At 41.1% G+C, this 25,532-nt stretch overlaps 1 long non-coding RNA gene across 1 annotated transcript; it reads left to right on the forward strand.

The window, feature by feature from the left end:
* Positions 1-4,949: 4,949 nt before the first annotated feature.
* LOC113631509 (uncharacterized) lies at positions 4,950-10,536 on the forward strand. Its single transcript, XR_003437356.1, has 2 exons — positions 4,950-5,074; positions 10,263-10,536. It is a non-coding gene; the product is annotated as an uncharacterized LOC113631509 (long non-coding RNA).
* Positions 10,537-25,532: the final 14,996 nt, after the last annotated feature.

Below are 25,532 nucleotides of genomic sequence, written 5' to 3' on the forward strand. Positions count from 1 at the left end.
CTTTACTGTCAGCCATTTCCCCAACCACTTGCCAGGGAACATGACTTCGGTTAGACTCTCAGCTGTTCTCAGGGCATGGGGAACATGGACCCTGCTGCAGTGGGGGATTTGGGAAGCAGAAGCAGCCTGGAGATGAGCACTGCTGGACTCTGCCAGCCTCAGTGTGGGCAGTAGTGCTATATGAGCCTATATAGGATGTAGGTTGGTATAATTTCCTTCTTTCAACTTGAATTCATTGTTTCAACATAGTGTATTAAAGTGGGCCAGATTACCAAATCTTAAACGATCAGTTTATTCTAAGTCATTAGGTAATGTAATTTAAAGGTAAAATAATTATATTATGCATATGGTCAAGCAATAAGAGATGTGTTTAACAGTAAACAGCATAATTACTATTTCATATGTGTTTGCAAGGACTTTTTTCCCTACATACCTGGCATGTAGTATGCTATGGTTGGCCATTTTTTAAAAGACGCTTCAGTGATTTTGTTATGGCTCTTTTCAGCCATATAATATGACTACACGTGATTTCTCCAGTGATACACATTCTCTGCTCATGAACTGAGGATTTGCAATAGGCGCAAAAGAACCTGGCTCCACGATAGCTGTTCTTACATGCTATAGTTCAATAAGTGACAAAGGAATTTGACTTTTGCTGTTTCTTTAGCAGAGGAGGGAAAGTGTAGGGAGAAGAAATATATTCAACTCTTTAAATGCTATATCTTATTTCCTCCTATCATGGTAGTAAAGGAAGAGGAGATAGTCATAAGAACACTGTGAAATTTCTCACATCCGTGAATCACAATAGGTAGGGAGATTAGAGTACTTTAAAAAAAAAGTTGACAGTAACCTTCATTTCAAATACAGAGTTATAATCCCAAAGCACAGGCGTATCGTGTCAGAATCCTCCGGGACTCCTGTAGTTTGTCACAGGCAGCAGTCCTGGCTCATTTTTTGTGCTTGCCCTGTTCCTAGCCTAGTTCCTAACTTTAAAAATGTTTGTTGAGGGCTTCCCTGGTGGCGCAGTGGTTGAGAGTCTGCCTACTGATGCAGGGGACACGGGTTCGTGCCCCGGTCCGGGAAGATCCCACATGCCACTGAGCAGCTGGGCCCGTGAGCCATGGCCGCTGAGTCTGCGTGTCTGGAGCCTGTGCTCCGCAATGGGAGAGGCCACAACAGTGAGAGGCCCGCGTACCGCCAAAAAAAAAAAAAAAAAAAAAAAAAAAAATGTTTGTTGAATGAATGAATGGGCAAGTGGACAGTGGTGGGGAGGGGAGATTTCTTCTGAGCCCAGATGGGAATCATTGATGATGCTAATCCAAAAAGTCATGCATGTGGTGAAACAAACATTTGCTACCAGAAACTTTTGCCCCTTATCCCTGTCCAAGGAGGGTCTCATGCTAGCACCATCTGCTGGGGGCTTCTTGAGATGCCCATGCAGACAAGTCTTCTAGGTTAGCCTGCCACTTCCTCAAAAGCTGGCGGACCCTATTTCTGATCCAAGTGCTGCAGAATATTTTTGTCTGCTCTTACCTTTTTATGGATGCCATTGAATATTTTATAGGATCGTTGGTGTTTTCAGCAAATCCTATTTTCAATATATCCTTGAAGAAACAGACATAAAGATGATCTGCTTTTAAATTCATGTATGCTTATATCTCATGCTAAGAAAAAACATTCTTCATTGAAATTGAAGCAGTTTATGTAAAATGACTAAGTTACTAAGTATTTATAAGCGAATTGAGAGGATGAGTTTTATCTAAATGCTCTGCAAAAGCATACTGCAGGGAAAAGCACAGCCTTCTTATCATAACCAACATATGAACCTGCTATTAATGGATGTAAACTTAACTTATCCTGCAGAAAGTAGGAGTGGATCCTCTGAGCTTAACTTGAAGAAGGCAGGCAATTTTTTCTCTCATTATTACTTGGTCTAAGGCACAGAAATTCAGGCAAAATTTCCTGTCATTACTACTGAGTCTAAGGGTGGAAATAAAGGTAAATACAGCAAATACCCTATAACACTTCACCGTCATTTGTAATTTTAAGCATAGACATCATTAGACAATTTTAAAAAGGAAATGCAGATGGATTAGTCCGCATATTAAAAAGCACATGATAATGCTAACTTTGATCTTGAATGAGAAAGGAAAGCTCTGGGCACTCCGAGCAAGGTTCTAACCATAAGTCTGGCCTCAATCTTAATGTTCCTTATTTTTTTTATTGGAGTATAATTGCTTTACAATATTGCATTAGTTTATACTATACAGCAAAGTAAATCACTATATGTATTTCTTTTTAATAAGTTTATTTATTTATTTACTTTTGGCTGCGTTGGGCCTTTGTTGCTGCGCGTGGGCTTTCTCTAGTTGCGGCGAGCGGGGGCTACTCTTCGTTGCGGTACGCGGGCTCCTCATTGCGGTGGCTTCTCTTGTTGCGGAGCTCGGGCTCTAGGCGCGCGGGCTTCAGTAGTTGTGGCACGTGGGCTCAGTAGTTGTGGCTCACAGGCTCTAGAGCGCAGGCTCAGTAGTTGTGGTGCATGGGCTTAGTTGCTCCGCAGCACGTGGGATCTTTGTGGACCAGGGCTCAAACCTGTGTCCCCTGCATTGGCAGGCGGATTCTCAACCACTGTGCCACCAGGGAAACCCTATACGTATTTTTTTAATACCTGGGGCAAAAACCTGGCTAATGATGTCCAGCAGCTCTGCCCAGAATACAGTCTTATTTCTAAAGTGTTTGGCTAAAGAGGGCCTGGGTTTTTCGCCCTGGTCTGAAGTTGTCAGATGGTTCTCAGCCCAGGGATATAAGTTTCACGAGAGCAGGCCTAGTTGAATTTTACCTTTTCTACAGGAAATTAGATGTTACATTGTCTTCAGCACACCCTTTAGGCTCCAAGCCCTTTAAGAGGCTGTATCCAGGCCAAATATGTGTGTTAGATAAGCTTTGTTCAGGCCTGAGTTATGGTGCTGTTGACTGTGAGTTAAAGGTTAATGGATCAACAATATACATGAAATAAAGTCTCTTTAAAGAGAAATACAGAGAAAACAAAACCTTGTTTTATCAGGAAAAATTTTTTTCAGCTGGGCACACAAGGACAGATTATAATGAGCTGATGTAAACAATTCAAATATTTTTTCATGTTTGGTTGACTATCAAGCCCAAATAAGCATGTCTTTGAATAACTTTTGTAAAGGTTAATCGGTGCAGGACCCTGGAATTTCACCAGTTGTTACTTCCATGATACATGCTTTACAAAGTCACTGTCCTAAGCCATTTTCCTATTGGCAATTTTCTTAGGTATTTATCCTCTGGTATGCAATGTCTATTAGTGATTGCATTATGAAACCCCATCACTGTCTGCTGGAGTCCACATAGGCATGAGACACTACCATCCTCCACAAATGGAGTCAGAGAGACCACAGGAGGAGACTCAGAAAGCAGGGACATGGTGGCAGCAAAAAACAAAATGAGACAGAAAGGGCAGTATTTCAGTTTAAGGAAAACTAGAGAGCATCCCAAACAAGGTCTATTTCTGTTGAGGGCTGCATTCAGAAGACGACCTGTAGGAGTTGGAGATTTCAAAGATGAAGGAATGCTGGCTGATATAAAGGTCCAGCTCACAATCATGGGAGGAAGTGGGGAAAAAAACTGATTGGAAGTGAAAATAGACATCAAGTAGTCAAAGAACTATGTCGCCCTAAAAATGGCAGGAATTGGGGTGGAAAAAAGGATCCATGAACGAAGCACTACAGTTCTCCCTAAATACAGAAGACTGTGTGACCCAGAGACTGGAGGTCATATCGAGCGGGCAGAGAGGTGGTGTTGTAACCTGATGCCATGGGCTTTGGTACATCTTTATTTAAGAATGGAGCAGTTATTCTTGGAAAAGACTTAGGGTAGATTGCTCTAGGTTCAGAAATTGGCAGGAACCTGGTGAGGTCGGAGAGCAGCTCCCCGCTTCCAGGAAATCTTTCTCCTCATGGAAGTGTTAGGATGTGCTAGGAGAATACTAAGAAGATAACGAAAATGTAGAAGAACTTGTTCACAGTAATCTTGGATTCCACTGGGCACCGTCTAAGGGGCGAAGATAAAGAGCAAGCAGTGTTTGAGGAAGCGTCCGAGGGTGGAAGAGTAGAGCCGTGAAAAGTGGCCAGAGAGGCCTGACTTTTGGCTTGGGTCCCATGATTACCAAGATGAGAAGAAGGGAAGGAATTTACTAGCCAGAAAAGGTTCCTAAATTTGATATGAACGTTATAATGAACATTATCTTAATGCTAGAATTGGAGCAGGTCTCAGGTGTTATCAGGGTCGATGCAGAACTTCCCTCTTCGTGGCACACTAAGTGTCCCATAGCCTGGGGGAAGATTTCTTTCCACTATTGCTTGCTGAGCTGCGGTCCAGGTGTGGGTGAGGTCCTAAGGATGGTTTACAAAGCTCTTTATCATCCATCTGCATCTCCTACTGTTTCTCCCACTGTTTCTCCCTGGCGCGACTAAATGTCCAACAAGGTTTCCCTTTCCACTACCAAGCTCCAGACGGGCACCACGCGTGTGGCCTCTTCACCTCTCCCTGGGGAACTCTTCATCAAATTCAGGCATCAGCTAAAAAGTCCATTGCTCTGTGAAGTCTTACTCACCTGCCCCTCTTCTCCCCAAGCTTCACCAAATTCCTCCTTCAAGTCTTCAACCAAACTGAAGGTGACCTGGAGGGGCAGAATTGGACCGAATTAGACAGACATGGTGTGCCCTGAGACCCCTAAAAACATGATTAATGTTCATGTCTAATGGAAGAAGCATGAGCAAAGTTTGACTGTAAATCAACACGTAAACATATGTATCTGGGAGACGAGAGCCAGTGACGTGTTGTGAAACCTCCGGAGCCCAATTGCCTGTGCTCAAGTCTTGCGCAAGCAGCTCCACGGCCTTGAGAAACTTACATTACTTCTCTTCCCTTCTCTGTAACGTGAGGACCATGATACAGGTTTTTAACAGAGAAGTGCTATGAGACTTAAATGAGCGAAGTAATATAAAGCTGTTGGAACTGCTCCAGGCCCATGGTGAATACGCAGTAAGAGGTAGGTATTATTTCGATCAGTACAATGTTTAAAATTCTCTTGACTTTAATTGAGAACTGATGTTGGATTTGGTTACATAATGTATTTTGTTTTTCCTTTGCTTTGTTCATTATTTGATATTTCTGTTTTTCTCTTTCTTTTGGAAGAATTCAAGCAATAAAAAGTAAATTAAAGAAAATCATTAGGAAACACTTTAATTTTTCCTGAGCTTAATATAGCTCATGCATCTTTTCAAATTATGATTTTTTTATGCTTAAGAACACAAACACACACATCATAATCATTTAGAAGTAATTTTAAAGGGTTATTTAGGTGCTTATTTCATATTCTACCCATAATATTTGAAAGAGATTGCACTAAAGTATTTTTAAATGGGTAAAGCAAATAAGAATATGTTTAGACAGCATGAAACTCTACTTCTTTTTCTTACCAGTTCTTGCTCTTACAAGTCTGTATGTTTGGTTTTTTTTTTTTTTTTTTTGCAGTACGCGGGCCTCTCACTGTTGTGGCCTCTCCCGTTGCGGAGCACACGCTCCGGACGCGCAGGCTCAGCGGCCGTGGTTCACGGGCCCAGCCGCTCTGCGGCATGTGGGATCTTCCCGGGCTGGGGTACGAACCCGTCTCCCCTGCATCGGCAGGCGGACTCTCAACCACTGCGCCACCAGGGAAGCCCCTGTATGTTCTTTTATACAGGGCTTTCTTCCTTGTACTTCTTATTAGAAACACATGAGAATGTAAATAACGGTAGCTCTTCAGCTGAAACTGCAAAGTGAAATGTATTCTGTGCTTTAGTGGCGTTTACTCCACTCTTAACATAAAATAGCAAGTGGAAGATTTCAAGACTTGAGGTCTATTTATTAACAGGCTGCTTAGGACAGCACTTGTACTGTCCTTTCCTGGAAATCTCACTAACTCAACAGTAGTCAATCCATCATAGCTTCACAAAGGAGGCGATGAAAAGCATGCCTGTCTGCTGCACTTGAAATTGAAATTAGCCTGATTGGATTGCACAAACAGTCCTCTGTAGTCAGCCCTGGTTGACTTCAAAGGATTCATATGCATGGAAGAAAAAAAATGCAAAGCTACAAAGAGTTGAGAATGTGGAGCAAATAATGTCATTTTTTACTTAAGGCTTAAAATAACAAGCAAAAGAAAACCAAGAAAACCCAAAACCCTGCTGTTTCCAAACAATTAACTTTGAAACTATATGTGATTAGCCTATTTACTTGTCATTTAATAGCTACAGGTGGCTCTAAACATTACTACTGAAGTTTAAGGCAATTATCTTTATGTACCTTTTGAAATGCATCTTGCTTCGGTAAGTGAAGAAAATGGATGCTATTCCTGAAATCCTGCAATGTTTGTTTACCATTTACAGTGGGCGCGGCAAATATCAGTGTGTGTAGGGCCAGGCAGGAGTTGTAGTAATGGAAGCAGCATGGATGGAAAATGTGATGAACTTGTTTAAAGGGGAAGCCATGACTCGGCATCAGCGAACTGCTATCTTGCAGGGAGAAGAAACAGCATTGCCTGCTCTAACGACTGTCAAGTTTTTCCACAATTGCAGTTAATTAAGAAATTAAAACATTGTGTGGGCTAACAAGAGTCATATTTATTATATTTCATAGAAAAATCAGTTGTGAGGGTGTGTGGAGCAAAAGACGAAAAGGTAGGGTTGCTTGAAAATTAGTCACTACAAGAAATCTCTGTTTCTTCTAAGTTGCAGGAGTGAAAATGTTGCCTGAAGGTCAGTGGCAGATACTTCAAACATTCAGATGTCCAAGTTCAGCTTCTTAAGCAGGAGACTAGGAGGTTGCGTTTCTGGGGCTGGGCCATTACTGTTGTTTTTGAAGCTGCCACCATGAGGACGCACATGTCAGCTGCTACAGGTGTAGCTAATATTGTCATTACTTCCTGAATTATTCCCATTCCCTCCCTGTAGCCTCCATCATGGGGATCCCTCAGTGCTGCTACCGCTGCTGAAATCAGTGTTGTCACGACTTCCAGATCTGTTGCCACTGCAGCATTAATATCACTGCAGCTACCACTGAGGGCAGCTTTAGAGGAAGCAGGTAGAGAGTAACTTCTCCCCTCATCCACCAGTATGACTTTCTGTCAGGTCCACCCACTGGCAGATGACATAGAAATGATATGCCAATTTCTTTAAGGGTGCAAAATTCTCCTGAAAATATTAGAAAACTAGGTTGACCATACATATAAAAAATCCATCAGTAATACAGAATAATGGCATTGGTTTTATCTAGTAATGCAGGAATGCTTGAACAATAGAAATTCTTTTAATGTCATTTGTCACATTAACAGATCGAAGGCGGAGAACCATAGGATTGTCTCAGAAGATGTGAGAAAATAACATGATGATAAAATCCAATACCTATTTATATTACAAGCTTTTTACCAACCTAGGAATAGAAGACAACTTTCTTAACCTGATGTGTTTACCTATAACAAAACCATCAACATTATCATATTTAATGTTGAAACAATCAATATTTTCTATAAACACTAAGAAAAGGAAAGAGATGTCTGCTGACAGTCCTTATATTTATTATCGTTCTAGAGTTCCTGGCCAGTACAGTCAGACAGGATGAAGAAATGTTATATAATCAGGAACAGAAAAAGACATCAATTGTCATTGTTTGGAGATGTTTAAATTACCCATATAAAAACCCAAGAAAATCTGTAGTTAACACTATTCAAATCAACAAGGTTTTTAGGTGTAAAGTCAAGGTAAAAAAAAATCACTGAAATTGTTATAAAACAGCAGCAACTAATTAGAAAATATTATTTTTTAAATATACCATTTATATTAAACATTAATGTACCTAAGAATTAATCCAGAGAACACATGTAAGACCTTTCACTTAATTTTATCGAGTGACATAAATACCTATATATACCTAAAAACAAACAAACAAAAAAACATGAGTATACCATGTTCATGGTTGGGAAGGCACAGAATCATAAAGATGGCAATCTATAAATTTACAGTTATTCCAATAAATACTCCACTAGTATTTTTCTTAGAACTTTATCTTAAAAGTCATATTGAAAAATCAATGGAAAGAACAAGCCAAGATTATGTATAATATTCTATCAAATATTAAAACTTAATAAAATTATAATTAAAATAGCTTTCTTTGGCTTAACGATACACTAATAAACCAATGGGGAAAACTGCGTAGCATCAAAAAATAGATCAATGGATATACTGAATATTTTGGACTAGTAATGAAAGTTGAGGTACGACAAATCAGTGGAAAAGTCATACTATTTAATAAATGATGCTGGAATAATGGACTATCCACATATAAATAAAATCTGTATTTTGTATCATATTATGAAAATCTACTTGGGTTAAAGACTTAAATAAGAAAAGCACATCTTTAAAATATTTAAAAGTATATATAGAAAATTAACGAATTTGGTGTAAGAAAGGGTTTATTAAACAAATACCAGAATATAGGAAGAGCCAAAGAAAAGACTGATAAATTAGAGTATATGAAAATTTTAAATTCTAGGCATCCTAAATAAAGGTTAAATACCAGCCAGAAAACTGAATTAGGTATTTACAAAACATGTAACTGCAGAATATAATATCCACTGTATATCAAGGATCCCTACAAATCAGTGAGGTAAGTAATTCAATAGAAAAAAATGGTTAAAGATTCTGACACAATATTCACAAAAGATGATAAAAAGGAATAGTGGGTTGTTATGGAAATATAATTTAAAACAACAAGGTGCAATTTAACAACTATAAGGCCGATCGTTGCCAGTTTGAAAATATAAAACCGTGGCAGGAACTCATATACTGATAAGAGGAATTTAAATCTGTCACTTTGGAAAGTAATTTGACAATATATGGTAACATTGAAAAAAAGTATATATATTATATATTGTTATATATATATATTTGTGTGTGTGTGTGTGTGTGTGTGTGTGTATATATATATATATATATATATATATTTTTACAAACAGAAATTCCACCAGGTAAATCTTCTTCCTAGAGAAATCTCCCTAGAGAAATCTATACACATGTACAAGTACTTGAGTACTGACCAAAATCCACAATGCTAGCCCTATCCCAGGACCCCCTTTTCAAACAAAGCTGTTAGGTAGATGGTTAGAAAAGTGACACTTTGTATGGCCCCTGGGACATGCTGCTGCATCAGTACGGCACTGTCTGTCATGAATGACCATAACCCACCTTAGAAAGATTGTAAACACTGAGAGGCTGGAATGCTCCCTTCCCTAAAACTGATCACTATAAATACTTGTTAACTAAACAAAGGAATGTCATTTCTATTATCATCACATAAATAAAGGAAAGTTATTTCTATCATCAAGTCGCAAATACTTTAACAGAGGGGAGAAAAGACCATTTTTTAAAACAATCTCAAAATTTCCTCCAGATTCATCTTGCATTTTGTATGTCTAACTTCTGTATAACACCAGCTTGTTTTATTCACCGTTGGTACCATAACCCATTTAGAAATATGAAATGTCTTTATGACCACATGAGTAATTAACCAAATAAAAGGCAATATATGGGCCAATTATTCCAGGGCATAACCTTATCATTGGAAGGAAATTTGATAATAAAAGGGTTTGGATTACTTTTTATTTTTTCTATTTTAAGAGTATCAAACTGATTCCCAAATAAAATCTAATGCACTAAGACAATATGGTTCAATAAAAGGAACAGCAGCCTTATACCCTTTCTAATGAAGAAAATTAATTTCCTAGCCTATTTGAAATGTCAGAATTCACACTTAAGATTTCCATGAACTAAAATAAATAAACTAATAAGAAACAGTTAAGGGAAAAAACTGAAATAGTAGTGCTATCAAATGGGTTATATGATAACGATTTCCATTTAATAAAGATTTTTGTATATTTTCCTAAATATAAATTCTTCAAGGAAAACAGAATGTTCTGTTAACACAGGAGAAACACTCAAATGGAATAAATGATCTTCCTTTCCTCTTTTGAATAAAATAAATGTCAATTACTTGGCCCATGACACACCAAGTTAGATTGACAGAAAAAAAAGAATGTGGTTAAATAGCTTCTCATTTGGTGCACTGTTTATGTGTTTGGTCTTGATGATAATGCACTGAAACACAATCAATCACTGATTTTAATTTCCTTTATTGTGTTACAGACAGATGAGAAGGCAAGGGAATTGAATGAAGGAGTTGTTCAGCCAGGCTGTGCACCGTCTCTAGATCCGGATGGCACACATATCCTGCGTTCTTTGCAACCTGACTAAGCATGGCTGAGAACCTCCTCACGCAGTCCGTGCAGCTCACAAAGCACTTCCCTAAGAGACGGAGTTCAAAAAAGACTCACCACCTTCCTCTTTTTGTATGTGAGGGGATCATAAAACAAAAAACCTAATTTTCATGAATCACAGAATAAAGACGTCTTATAGTCTGTATGTATTATATGTTCTAAAAACAACAAGATTAGTAATAGTTGCCTTTGACACTACCAGGCACTCAATAATCAAGAGTGTAAAATAGATAGTAGGAAGCAACCACATAGCACAGGGAGATCAGCTCGGTGCTTTGTGACCACCTAGAGGGGTGGGATAGGGAGGGTGGGAGGGAGGGAGACGCAAGAGGGAGGAGATATGGGGATATATGTATACGTATAGCTGATTCACTTTGTTATAAAGCAGAAACACAATTTAGTTGTGTTATTATACTTTATTATACTCTAATAAAGATGTAAAAAAAAAAGAGTGTATTTACTAATACTTTTCATTATAATATGTTGGCAATTCCTGGTTCTTTCTCCCTCTTTCTCTTTTTAACCGGACAGACATTAATAAGAATTTATAATATAAAGTGAATGAAATTATTGTGTAGAGATGAGGATAATAATTTTTTCTTCATTAAGTTGAATATTTTCTATAGGAGTAGAGTCAAACCTAAAGAAATGACCTATAATTAAAGACTTGAAATGTCTTAAGCTTTACGTCCAACAAGAATACAATTGACCCTTGAACAACATGAGGGTTAGGGACCCCGCGACCCTCCACAGAGTCAAAAATCCGAGTATAACTTATAGTCAGCCGTCCACATCCTGAGGCTCCTCCTATCCCGAGGTTCCTCTATATCCTGGATTCCACATCTGTGGATTCAAACAACACGGGATCTTGTACTGCTGTAGTATTTACTACTGGAAAATATCGCATATTACTGGATGCATGCAGTTCAAACCCATGTTGTTCACAGGTCAACTGTACAGGATTTTTTAAGCCTTTTATTCAGCACTCAGGTTTACCACCCAAGCACCATCCGTTCTGAAATCCTTTAGTTTGAGAAATTGTTTCTTCAAGAAACTTCTTCAAAATGCTTGACTTTTCCTGGAAAGCCATACATATAGCCTCTTATCTTGGACATCTGTCAATATACATCAATACAACTGGTTAAAAAAAGTAACATATTTGGTGACTAAATAAGCATCCCTTCTTCCAGACAATCTTCTGTGATGCTCAAGGGGATGCAAACCCTCCCTTCTTGTCTCCCCTCCCCCAAGTTCTCCACCTCTCATGGGGCACCAAATACACAAAAGGCATTTATTTGTTTTTCTGTATCTTGTCCAGTTGACTGTGTGCTCCTTGAGAAACAGAGTCACAACTTCTCCATCCCTGTATCTCCCAGGGCCAAGGACAGTGCCTGGTATCTGAGTTTAATAAAGTGAAAAGGATAGTTGAAGAATCTTTCTATTAAAATAAAATCCACTTTTATGTCCCTTGCCACTGAATCTCTGGATATTTCTGAATAGCCGAGAGCACATTTAAAACATTCCATACTGTTCTGTGTTTTGTTTTATTTTGTTTTTTCATGTAATGGCCATTCAGGTGCAGCCACAAGAGGAAACACAGGAGAGATTTGGGAAAACAAGGTTTATTATACTCACAGGTCCCAGCACACGACGCAGGCCCACGTGGAGAAGCCTCGGGTGATGAGTAGGCAGAAAGCAGGAGTGAGGGGAAAGCCTGGGCTAGACCTTTCCGGGGGCTTCCCGGCAAAGGCAAGGCAGGTTAAGGTGAACAGTTAAGGACTGGCTAGTGTGAATACATTCAGCAGAAGCTTAGCTATGGGATGGTCCCGAGTTGCCTGGTACCTGGCCCTGGGATAATTGAGGCAGGGACTCATTGCCTCCTGGGGTGCAGGGGCCCACAGAGGAGGGCAGGCTCTGAGTCGAACAAACTTCCTGCAGCTCATACTTCAAGGACAAATGGTGGGAAAACGAACAGCCAAGTCCAAGGTCGCAGGTACCTTCTCCACCCTCGCATGGACCCCGAATACCAGGATTAGAATGGGACTGAAACCTATTGCAATCAATAATAATAATCATAAAAGGTGCGTCCCTATAACTCCATGGAACTACTTTCCATAAATTTTCACTTAATGGAATTGAACTGAAAGTGGTTCCAAGGCATTTATAGCATTCTTATTGTCATGTGGGGACACAGTGCAAGAAGCCCCCTTAAATATCAGACCTCAAGGTCAGGGAGAGGAGAAAGACCGCCTTTGTGTTCCCTCCAGTCCTGAAACGTGGCAGTGTGCTAAGTGGCCACACTGATGGAAGACAAGAAACAAAAATATAAAACAGCAGACACTGTCGCCAGGAAAAGCAGACAGAACATTCAATAGAACAAATAACAAATGTATCTAAATGAAAAGGAAAAAAAGTTCTTTTCACTTGCTATAAATAAATAGAATAGCCAGGAAAAGAAAAGTGTACACACAGTGGAAGACACTCTATAATGTGTAACATTATTCATGTATTTTCATCAGTGATACACTTCTCTTTGACTCCGTATGTCAGACAATTGTTACCCAATTAAAAATAAGAGAGTGTATAAAAAGAAAGGTGAAAACAAATATTAGTAGAATGATCACACTGCTTTGGTGGAAGTAGAAGGGCCCCAATGATTGCTTTAAATCACCGTCTCAGACCTTATGAGAGGTTAAGCCTTGAAGCTCCCATTTCCTTTTCTACCTCATAAACTGATTTGAGGAATAATGAACTACTGTTTGTGAAGCACCTATATCTTTAAATAATGACTGTAATAGGAAGGCAGATGAGGGTCGAAGGAGGAAATATTCTTTTCAGAGCGGAACAGGTTTTATCCAGTGACATCATCTCTGAGACTTTGGCTGCTTAGGCTGGGACGCTATTCTGATACCTGGACCTCATCTCTTGAGAAGCAGCGAAGAGTTGTCCACCGTAACTGTCAGTCACTGTGTACTTGATCTCTCTATCAGATCAAAGCCACCACTCAGGTCTCTTTTGGGAGACAAAGCCAAGGGTCATTTGTGCAGCCTCACACCAAAAATTGAAAATTAGGTAACTCTATCACTCCACCTGGAAGAAGAAAACGCATGGGATTTAATTTGTAGCCATGGGATAGGATGTTGAAGAAATAAAACCTCTCTGGCTCCTTGGTTACCAGAAAGAAAAAACAGATAAAGTGCAACTCACTAATACAGGAGTGTCAGAGGTCTCAAAACCGCCAGGGTGTTTATATTTTCTTCAATGCTCTTAACGTTAAATTAGAAAAGATACTAAAGAGCATTGGAACTGATAGAGTATAGAAAGTGATACCAACAAAACTGCTCAGAAATAGAAGGAAGTCTTAGCTTTAAACGTCAGGTCCAAATTGATCTGTAGACAGAGAAAGACTCTCTCCTGGAAAACAAAATTGCAGCCCAATGCTCATCAATAGAGACAAAAGATGAGCCTGGCAAACTCATCACAGTGCCAGTGAGGCTGACAGACCACAGGCCAGAGACAAAGCTCTCTGTTAAAAGCGCAGTCTGAGGCTCTCTACTCAACCTGCCAACTGCAGCCAACATGAACATCTCTTAACAAGAAATGTGCAGGGGGTGGGAAAATGAAGGAGTGATTCACTGAATGAGACAGAAAGCTCCAGACCATTAAAGGCATTTCCTGAAACACCTGGAGTTAGTTATATGCCAAAGCCCAATGATGCAGCAAAAAAGTCTGCAACCAACTGCTCAGAAGAGATCAACATTCAGCAGACCTAAAATTTAGCTAACTATTTATTTAAAAGCCTACACACCTGGGGCAGGGCAAGAGGGACTGGGCTGAGGCAAATATCATTCATGAGAGAGATAATGAGTGCTGAAGAGATCGACCATCTCTTCCTGCCACACTCACACGCCCTTGCGGATGAAGCCTTGTTCAGAGGACTTGGCGTTTTGCATGGGATCTAGATGTGCTGGCTTAACACGCTTAGCTCTGACTGAGTCCGAGTCTGCTGGTCTGGACAAATTTACTCCAAGCTCTTGAGAGGATTTGGGCCAGAAATCATATATGCCCAAAGAGTCAACAGGACAGTGCCGCCTGAAGAGAAAAATCTTTGTGAGAACCGTGGAGATGCTTCGCTAATACCTCTCATCAAGAGAACTTTCTGTGGAAGACTCACAGCCCCCAGCTGCTGCTTCCGAGCGCTCTCAGGTGCCCGTGCTGAGGCCCCGCTTCCCCCTGCTGCCTCCCATCAATGATTGAGGATGGCGGGGCAGCTTGGGCTGAGTCTGCATGTGCCAGACGTGGGGCTCCTCTCACAAGACACCCTGGCTTGGGGACTTCCTATCAGCTTGGTGAGCCCATCCCAGAACCGCACAGTGGTCTGAGGCTCCTTTTTCTCAGTCCTTCCTTTCCCCTCTGCTGTCACAGGAGCCACCACCCCTGCAGGACAGTCTAAGTCTAAAGACTCCTTTCTCCTATTCCTATCCCCTCCCTCTTTATCCTTCAGGGCACTTCCTCAGTAAATTGCCTGTGTGTCTAACCCTGCCTGGTCTGCATAGATTCCACTCATGGAAGAGACGAGAGTGATTTATCAAGATGTTTGTTTAGCATTAGAAAAGCACAGCATGGATTTCGTACAAGTCGTGTGAGATTTAAATGATTTTCTTTCTCAGTAGGGTTACTAGAGTGACACATGGGGGGAAGTACAGAAGACATTTGTATTTTCACAAGGCATCTGGCGATGGCTCACTTATGACTACATTTGGTCTACGAACGCCGTGCTATGACTGACCCTGACTGCACTCGTCCAGGACACTTCAGAGGGAAGGCTGTAAAGGATGCGGTGTGTGGGAGAGGTGCACTCGGGGAAGATGGAGAAGACCACGCAAAGACCCAGCAGGCTAACAGCTGCCACGCACTGGGATACTTCCAGAACATTTACAGTGCATTTATACACATTTACAGTGTATAAAACAAAATGCATACTGTGTATACAAACACAGAAAACCCAAATGTCATCCTTTTGATGAGCCCATGAAAGAGATGATTTCGTCTTGTTAAAGGATGAAGAGCATGGGAAGCTGGTTTAACTTGACAAAGAATGCACCGTTGGTTAAGAAACAGGAACTAAACCTGGACTGTCACCCTCAAGCCCGGTGCTAACCACAACCCCTGCCTCCTGTCTCTGGGGAAGGATTTCAAGTTCAGTGTGGCCAGACTTTGATATGCACTGTGATAAACACTATGGTGGGAGAGAAGGGTCCCCTCTAAACAATGCAAGGTCACAGTTTGCAAAGAAAAAAACAAAAACAAAAACCAAAAAAACCTTCTGGGCCTTTTTTAACATGCAACCAGCATCATCTGCAGGGCAGTAGGTGAAAGTGCAGGAGAGTGTGCTCTGGGTCTCTGGCTGCTCTCCAGGTACACATACAGATGCCTCTTTGATGGGGTGGAATCTGGGCAGAGTGGCTAACAGGACAATGTTGGGCTTGGGGAGGGTGTGGGTTAGGTCAGGCGATGAGATTACTCCTTCGTAGTGCCACATCGCAGCACACGTGTCACATGTTCCCTTCCCAGCAACTTGGCCCACTCCTGAATTGACTTTTAATTGTGGTGGACAGTTCCACTGAGGCTCAGCCTGCTTCTGTGCTGCCAGCACCCCGACGATCAAACACCTGCGTCTTTTGCCATTATCTCGTGAGATCTTATCCAACTTAGCAGGCTCTCGTTTCAGCCTAGGCTTGTACGCAGCCTAGAGATACAGAAAGTTAGCAGCTCCATTAGGGAAAGGGAGCCATTGGCTAATTCTGGGAGCATTCTCTCTGCTCTGAGCAGTCATGGCAAAATTGAGCTACTGTTGATTACAGTAGCATCCTGGATAATGCATGCTTATATTGGCTTTTCACCTTTCCTTGTCTCAATAACCCTGCTTCCTCATTCCCCTATGATCACCTCTCAAAACATAGAGGTGCTCTAATCCTTGCCACAGGCTGTCCTGTCAGGGGAACTTAAGCCAAGGCAGTTGGTATAAGAAGTGATTCTAGAAAGTACTCAGAATGAGATCCTAGAGCCGGGTCTATCACAGACCATCAGCCCATTTCTGACGATTAGAGGAGGGGGCAATAATCCCTGGCGTGTTTAGCAGCACAGTTACTGAGCCATCTGTGAGGTGACTGGGATGAGGGAGAGGAGAGAAAGGTAAGCCAGCACTGGGTCCTTCAGTCGCTCTAGCAAAGGAACAGCACGGGGCAATGGTAAATATGGTGGTGATGGAGTGGGCTGGCTTTCCCGACCTGCCCGAGAAGGCTTGAGCAAAAAAGAGAATCGGGCTCAGCTTAGTCAGCTATCAACCCAGTGCAGGCAGCTGGCGACAGCCAAAAGGTCTCATGGCAACACTTAGATACCTCCTCCAGACATACAGTAAAATGTGCTAAACATGCAGCCCAGAATTAGCTTAAAAGGGTGAGAACTCAATGGAAACTGAATGTATCATCTGAAGAGGTATCCTCTGCTAAAATAAGGGCCACATTGGAAATAACGGCATCTTGAGGCCTGGGTTGGGGACTGTTCTATGTCTGCATCAAACCAAGGTACAAGTGGAATTGCCTCGCCCCCCATCACCTCCAGCAACACTCCTGCAGGATGTGTGCTGTACAGGTCGTATATCCCACAGAATTAGCAGTCCAGGGGAAAAAGAAACAGCAAACATTCCACCAAGGGACAGTAAGGGACAGTTTACCCTGAAACTTATTGGGCATTTTAGACTCCTAGTTTCAGCACAGGAAGGCTTGTAGTTTTTAGCGTAATCCACTCTGCCATCAGGAGCTAAAGGGGGAATGTGGCTGCGACCTGGGGACCCCCGGGGGTTCTCTGGCACTTCTATGCCTGATGCTTACTGAACAGACAATTGGAACAAACACTGCCACAAAAAGGCAAGGCAATCAAGAATGCAGACCCCTCTGGGATGAAGGTCTGCGGCTCTGTACCAGGTGAGCAACGTAGTTCTACCAGAGTGCCGGATGCGGGTGAGCGATACCTAGAAGGCATGGATGCAGAGGGAAATGATAAATTCCAACTGTCGTCTGGATACCACTTGCAGCAGGGAGGACCGTAGCTTGTTCTACTAAACCTGCCTGTATAAAACTTTTTGATAGAAATTGTAGCCAGTTCCCACCTTGAAAATGTGGTGGCAGAGTGGACTTAGTGAGGGACATGACACAATCTGAAGAGTGCAGCAGGCTGGACTGTAACACATGCCACGTGGCTCATCTCAGTTTTAGCCTCACCTGCAGCGTGGCACCTGAGCTCTGACTCACCTGGCTGTACCTCAGACACGCACAGCCTGGATCAGTGCATCATACTCCAGGGCTTTCTGAGATGCCAACAGAGCTCTTTTGACCAGCCACAGGCACAGCCTGAAGCCAATACCCTTGGCGGTGACCTTAAACCAATGGGTGATGAGTGTCAGTGGATAAAGACTGCAGCCTCCCGACTTTCGCAAGGACATTTCTGAGAAATGTTCTGTTCATTTCCCAGAAGTTCTGAACGAATCGCCCAATCGCCTTTAGCAGTGGCAACAATAAGGCACGCTTATATTGGCTTTCCTCCTTCTGTGTCTTTTTGTCTCCCTCCCTTCCTTTCCTCTGCTTCTTGAGTTCATCTGTCAGACAAATTACCTGTCCTAAAACCCCCTTTCAAGCTCTACTTTTAGAGGAAACCAAACTAAAACACACAAAATGTCTCCAAAATCGTCACGTTTTCTGCTTTATGACAAATGTGTTCACTCCGGCTGGAGGTGTAGCTGCGCTGAATACTGGATAAGGAATATTTATTATTTAGAGCCCAACAGCAGTATGAGTCTGGGGTATGTGCCAGACTTCAGATTTCTACTGCTTTGCAGAATCTTCACCTTAAAACTCACAGTCCAGCCAGATGAGTTATTGCTACTGGAAGTTTTAAGTTGCTCAGATAACATATTTTTAGAGAAAATCTACCGCAGAGCAAACTTGGAGGCATTGGAGGGAACATACGTTACAAGCCCATCAGTTTTCACCTTTCAGATTCCCTTACGCACCCAGTTCAAGCTATCATTGATATTGCTTTGGGTCATTCCAAGTCGTCCCCAGCGAGCAGTCAGCTACTAGCTCCAGCCACTCTCTAAGAAACATGCAGTTCAAGCATAGGCTAAGGGCTTAGATCAATGAGTCATGAAGAAGCTAAACGGGGTGGCTCACCTTCAAGCTCCCAGACCCCGAGTGCAACCCTGAGCAACGCTGATGCATGCTCTCCAAGGCACAGCAGTTACAATAACACTTAGCATTTAGTGGCTTCCAGTCGCAAATTATTTACTGAAATCTGGGATATTCCATCGCCATGCCTTTGAAATATGTGATATTACACTCCTTATTCTAAATAGAGGAAAATAGGTTAAAAGTGACTTATTTAATAGTATAGTGGGCAAAAATTGTAATTCAGTAGTTCCTAAATTCAGAATTATCTCCTTTGGTTGTATAAGCTTGAAGAATTCAAACCAGACTGATAATCTATTTTTTTTTTCTATTGTGCTATTTCCTACTGTGTTCCAGAAGCAAGTGATGTCAACAGCTCTTTGAATGGGAAGCTTAGGCTTCAAGCTCTTGAGAGTGAAGGATGTTTTGTTGCACTCAACAGGCCATGGAGGTTCCGGAGAATTCAAAAACCATTGTTGAAGACAGTGAAAGAATATTTACTAATCCTTACTTATCTCAAATAGACGAAAGCGGAGGTGTGGAGTAGAAGGTGCGGATTGATACGACTTGTTGTTTGCCCACGAGTAATCCAAAACTAGGGCGCCATTCCTTTACTCTGCTGAGTTGACTAGCTTTCCATTCAGAGTGCTCATTGCGGAATGTGAGCAAAAGGAATTCCTTTGTTCTATATTACAAAATTTCCTTTGCAAGATGACTAAAATTGTATGGTTGTTAGTATACGTGACACCATCTTGGGCGCCCAGAGTTCCTCCTGTCCTTACGCTGACCCTGCCCAGGACTGTACTGAATGGCAAATCACTTCTCTGTCTTCAGGGGCTTTGTAGGTAATGGATATTGTTTAATAATCATTAGGACCACATGGCCTCTATGCTCTGTGAGTCCCCAAACAATGAAGAGGACCGTAGTCCCAGTGCCCACAAGACTAGGTTCCCATTCATAAATCTTGACTTAGGGATGCACACCCTGTTTCCAAGCACGCACCCCCATACCGTAGGTTAACTCTAAACTTTATCCCAATGGCCCCTCAGCAGTGCAGCTGTGAATGCTTCTGAATGGTTGTCCACCAGATCCGATCCCACCCTATGAGTAACTTATCCTATAATAAACTGATCCATCGATTATATGCAGCTGCCCACCTCAGTTTTCAGTCTCAAGGTAACTTCTCGGTTTGGTGGGTACTTTTCGTTTCCTCCATCCTCCAACAAAAATGAATACATTAATTAAATTATTTTCATTTATCTTTTCACATAACTTCTGAAATTCTGGGCATAGCTACATCCCAGGAAAAGTAACCGTTTTTTCAACAGAGATAAATCTAATGAGAACTGAAGAGTTTAGAAGGAAAGAATTACACTAATATAAATTATCATAATGTTCACAACTAAACACTGACATCTATATGCCATTTTCTTAAAAGTCTCTGGAATGCTTATTAAAAAGGCAGGTTTCTGGACCTCATCCAGGACCACCAAATCAGAGTGTTCTAGGGTAGAGTTCAGGTATGTAAACTTCCAAACAAACTCCACTCCCACTTTCCCCTGCACCACACATGACTGAGTCCTAGGAAGTTTGGAGAAGCAGAACCCTGCACACTGTACTCTGGATCTCCATGTTTGGAAAGCAGCAAGTTACATGAAGTCTGAGTTATAAAAGCATACTCGCGTTGGGATTTTTCTCACATACCAACAAGTCCGCACATAGGTGCCTGCTGGCTTCATTCCAACAGTGCCGTGATGCCAGGGCCAGTGTCTGCAGACCCTCTGGGCCCCTTCCTCATAACTGTCCCCCAACACCAGGAACTACTGCTCAGCTCACACTTAAACCCGTGTTGTGGCCCCTCAGAGGCTGCAGCCTAGGGCACGCACACAGTCATCTGGGGATGACAGCTGTATTATCAGGGTTCTCTTTAAATGTCTCTATCTCTAATAAATCTGTTAAGCTGTCTGCCTCTCATTGTATCATCTGTAGCTTTTAGGCTGCGCTAATAGCTGACTAATCGCTCTATTGTTTTCAATAACAAACTGGAGCATAAATTTCTCCAAGGTTGATATCCTTTGCAGGGATATTTCTTGAAGTCAGTATCTGAGTTTTGTTCTGACCTCAGGAGGACTTTTTTCTTTCTCTGGTAGTGTAGCCGGCCTTCAAGTTAGCCTGCTGTTTTCATGGAGCTACCCATCTCCTCTTAACAGCGTTCCATAAAAATCTCCATTGGTGTTGAAAGCAATCTCAGGCTTGAACACACCCACATTCAGTTCTAAGTAAAGCCAGTGTGTGGGGCGAGGCGCCTCGGAGCTCTGACCCGCCTCTCTAGCTGAGCAAACTCTCCGAGCCACTCTTCTCCAGCAGGAGGTGGGGCAGTGACCCCCTTCTTTCTGAGTGACACTCCTGATTTATGACCAGGATGCTCTCTCAGCTTTGAACCCCCAGGAATGAGTGATCCAGGGGGAAGGTGATTAGGACCTGCCATGCCTACAGTAGAGGTTCTGCCCTGTAAGTGGGGGCCAGGGGAGGAAGAGTCCTAACATCTTAGGCTCACTTGGAATTTAGCCTGTGCAACATGGAGCTGGGAGATAATTAGAAATCCTGGCAGCCTATGCCTCCCGGAAAGATACCATAGCCCTGGACTAGGGACTGTGAGGAAAGGGAGCTCTATTTTCTTACCACATCCTTCTGGGGAGTGGAGCTTCCTTCCTGCAGAGTTGAGTGGGGAGGGAGGGAGCAGGTCATGGTCAAGTGATGCCAACTCTGTTCTAACCAACATTTAGTAGACTTTTTTTATAAAAAAATATTTCTTCATTTTTTTGTATAACCTTAGCACAGTTTCCAGAGACTTTACCTCTTTTTAAAATTAATATTTGCCAGTTATGGTTGTGTTGCTGGGGAACCAGTCTGTGGAGTTTCTTACACTACTGTTCTGGAAGTCATTTCTTTTCTTGATTTCTTTAGACCTGTTAACACATTACAGAATTGACGTCTCTAACTGTGATATCAGTTGCAAGTATTTTATCCCAGTTTGTCATTTGCCTTTTTACATCACTTGGGGGTATTACATCACTTGGGGGTACTGTTTTGGCATGGTATTTAGAAATAAAATTGTATGGATAAAGAAGATGTGATACACACACACACACACACACACACACACACACACACGATGGAATATTACCCAGCCATTAAAAAGAATGAAATAATGCCATTTGCAGCAACATGGATGGACCTAGAGATTATCACACTAACGAAGTAAATCAGAAAGAGAAAGATAAATACCATATGATATCACTTATATGTGGAATCTAAAATACAACACAAATGAACATATTTATGAAACAGAAACAGACTCACAGACATAGAGAACAGACTTGTGGTTGCCAAAGGGGAGAGGGAGTTGGCGAGGGAGGTATTGGGAGTTTAGGGTTAGCAAATGCAAACTATTACATATAGGAAGGATAAAAAACAAGTTCCTACTGTACAGCACAGGGAACTTTATTCAATATCCTGTGATAAACTGTAATGGAAAAGAATATGAAAAAGTATATAAAAAGTATATATATATACTTCTAGTTTAATATAACATGATTGGAAAATATTACTTACATTATTCTTTTAAAATATTTATCCTATTTTTACATGTTGGAGCCTATGTATCTTTACCCTGTTAATTTTTCATTCCAATTACTTGTCTTAGCTTGCCAATATTTTGTTCAAATCTCTTATCACTGGTGGGATACTGTTTTTTAAGTTTATTTCGTATAGTTTTATAAAAGTAATTTCTAAGTTATTTTTTCATTTCTATTCATAAATGCTTTATATATTCACTGCAAAATTATGGCCTTATTTATTATAAACTACCATTATGCAACATTTCATACAATCTGAAACTACAGAGAAGAGTATAATTAACCCTCACATACCTATCACCTAAGTTTAATACTTCTCCAGTCAAGACCAGTTTTATCTGTATTTCTAACCACCCCCTTGCTCCCCTGCATTATTTTGAAGCAAATCATAAAATGAAACTGGAAAACTTCCTTTTTCTTTCTATGCTCTCAAATAGTTTAAGTAGCGTTCAGATTATCAAATCTTTCAAAGTTTGTCAAAATTCCTCCTCAGAATCATCTGGATCAGGTGCTACTTTTGTAATCTACATCTTCTATCAGTATTTCTACTTTGGTAATTGTCCTGACCTCTACTGAGGTCAATTTTAGTGAACTGCATTTTTTCTAGAAGATCATGCATTTCATCTAGTATTTCAAAGGTATTCAGACAGCTTTAGAAAACACTGTTTCTTGTGATTTCAAATGCTTTCTCTATTTTATAGTTAATTCCCTTTTTAGTATCTCAATATTATAAACTTCTGCTCTTTAAAAAGCACTACTAAGAGATTCAAAACGCAAGCTTCAGACTAGGAGAAACATTTGTAAGTAACATATATGACAAGGGAACTTTTTCCAAATATAAAATGTCAAAATAATAATAAAACAAGCAGTCCAGTAAAGGGGAAAAAAAAAAAAGGACAGTAATTTTGGACAGGTCCACAAAGAAGATACGTGAATGGCAAATAAGCACATGAAAAGATGCTCAACATCAATTAGTCATCAAGAATTGCAGATTTAAATCACAGTGAGATACCACTTTACAGATACTAGAATGGACAGACAAAAAAACAAAACAAAACAAAAATTAAAAACTCTGGTAAGGACTTGAAGCAAGCTAAGCTCAAATATTGCTCATATGAATGCAAAATGTCACAGTCACTTTGTAAAGTAAACCATCACTTACTATACGACCCAGAATCTCACTCCCAGGTGAGATTCACACAAAACCTGTACATAGGGCTTCCCTGGTGGTGCAGTGGTTGAGAGTCCGCCTGCCGATGCAAGGGACTCGGGTTCGTGCCCTGGTCTGGGAAGATCTCACATGCCGTGGAGCGGTTGGGCCCGTGAGCCATGGCCGCCGAGCCTGCGCGTCCGGAGCCTGTGCTCCGCAACGGGAGAGGCCACAACAGTGAGAGGCCCGCGTACCGCAAAAAAAACAAAACAAAACAAAACAAAACACCTGTACATAAAAGTTTATAGCCACTTATTCATAACCATCCCAAACTAGAACTACCCCTCATGTCCTTCAACAAGTGAGTGGATTTTATAAAAGGTGGTACATTAATACAATGAAATACTTCCCAGCAATTCAAAACAAATGAACTACTGAGACACACAACAACATGGATGAATCCCAAAAAGACTTTGGTAAGCAAAAGAAGCCAGACTTAAAAGGTTATATACTGTACGATTCCATTTGTATGATACTCTGGGAGAGATAAAACTATAAGAAAGGAGAGTGTTTCATTGGTGGCCAGGTTAGGAGACGGGAGAAGGGTTGACTGCATAGAGCTGAGTGAGGGCTCCTGGGGGGGTGATGGAATGGTTTGTATCTTGATTGTGATAGGAGTTGCACAAGTCTATGTAAGCACTTGTCAAGACTCATAACACCACACACCAAAAAGTGTATTCATTGTATGTAAATATAAAAAATAAAAATAAAGTGGGTAGGAAGCAGGAAGGAGTAAAGGTAAAAACAAGCACAAGGAAAAGAAAATAAACATGTTGGATGTCTTCTGTTTTTGCAACCAAATCATTCTAACACCTTCTTCAAGGTTCTCTGTGTGCCAGCAGGCTGACCTTTTTAGGCTACACCAACATGTCCCCTCACCATCAGTGTTTTGGTGGGTGTGGCCACATGGAGCCGCCATCATGGGATCAGAGGCGGGAGGAAGCCGATGCTAGGGTACAGATACATCGATTCTCCTGGCTCCTTCCCTGTGGGGTCCTCCACCAATCCTCAGGACTCCTCTAGTCATCCTGTCAACGTGAATCTCCCCTTGCACTTTCCAGCATTTACTTTTTCCTCTGATCCCTTTTTATCTAGAAATAACAATAATTCCCACTCATACTAGCTCTAGGGAATCATGCTATCTTTGGTGGTTTCCATCCCTCTTGTGCATAGTTTTGTTAGTATTCCTATATTAAAGTCTCTCAAGTCATCCAGTGTTACTTTGCCATCCATTTCATGCAGAGACCCTAACGCAGTGACTAAAGACTCAGGAGAATGAGTCCAGCATGTACTTGGACAGTGAGAAGGGCAGCTGGACTGGAATAAGGAGCCTGAATAAGTGAGAAATAAGATAGAAAACGTAGAGTGAGGCCATGATCAGCAAGGTCACAATATCTAAAACTAGGTTAATCTTAATTATATAGGGAAAAATGAAACCATTGGAAACTTTTGAACAGAAACTGATATTAAAATATTACATAATAAAGATTGACTGTAGTATGCTAGATGGATTGTAACGGGAAATGGACTTTTGATGAACAATTAAAAGAATGATATATGACATATAAGGTGAGCTACACAATAATCATGCAGTGGAAATGACAAGCATAGAAAAATAGATCTTGGAAATGAAGTAGATACAAGACAGGAAAGAATAAGATGAGCCAAAGATGACTTTGAAATTTGGAGTCTAGGTGACTGGAAGAAGGATGATGTTATTAAAATGTGACATTTGGGGGGAGGGCAGAGTGATCTGTAAACAAAGATGGTGTTTGAAAGATAAGGAACTCACGCCCTCACATTACCATTTCAGGAATTAGCTCTGGGGTGGGTATGATTTCAGCTTTAAAAAATAATTTTTCTCCCTATGTTAAAGCCAAGTCTAAAGTTAATAATCCACCTTAAGACCAGCAGATGGTTCAATGTGCAGTATTCAAGGAGTCTGATTCCAGGGATCATTGAGAACAGAAGCTACAATCCCAGGAACAAGATAAAATAATAATTTCTGTGACTCGACTCAGTGTAACAGGTCAGACAGATTGGTTGTTGAAGTCAGGGGAATGTTA

Source organism: Aethalodelphis obliquidens, unplaced genomic scaffold (assembly GCF_003676395.1).
Source record: "Aethalodelphis obliquidens isolate GAN/ISIS:26980383/991018 unplaced genomic scaffold, ASM367639v1 scaffold33, whole genome shotgun sequence".
NCBI classification, from domain to species: Eukaryota; Metazoa; Chordata; class Mammalia; order Artiodactyla; family Delphinidae; genus Aethalodelphis; species Aethalodelphis obliquidens.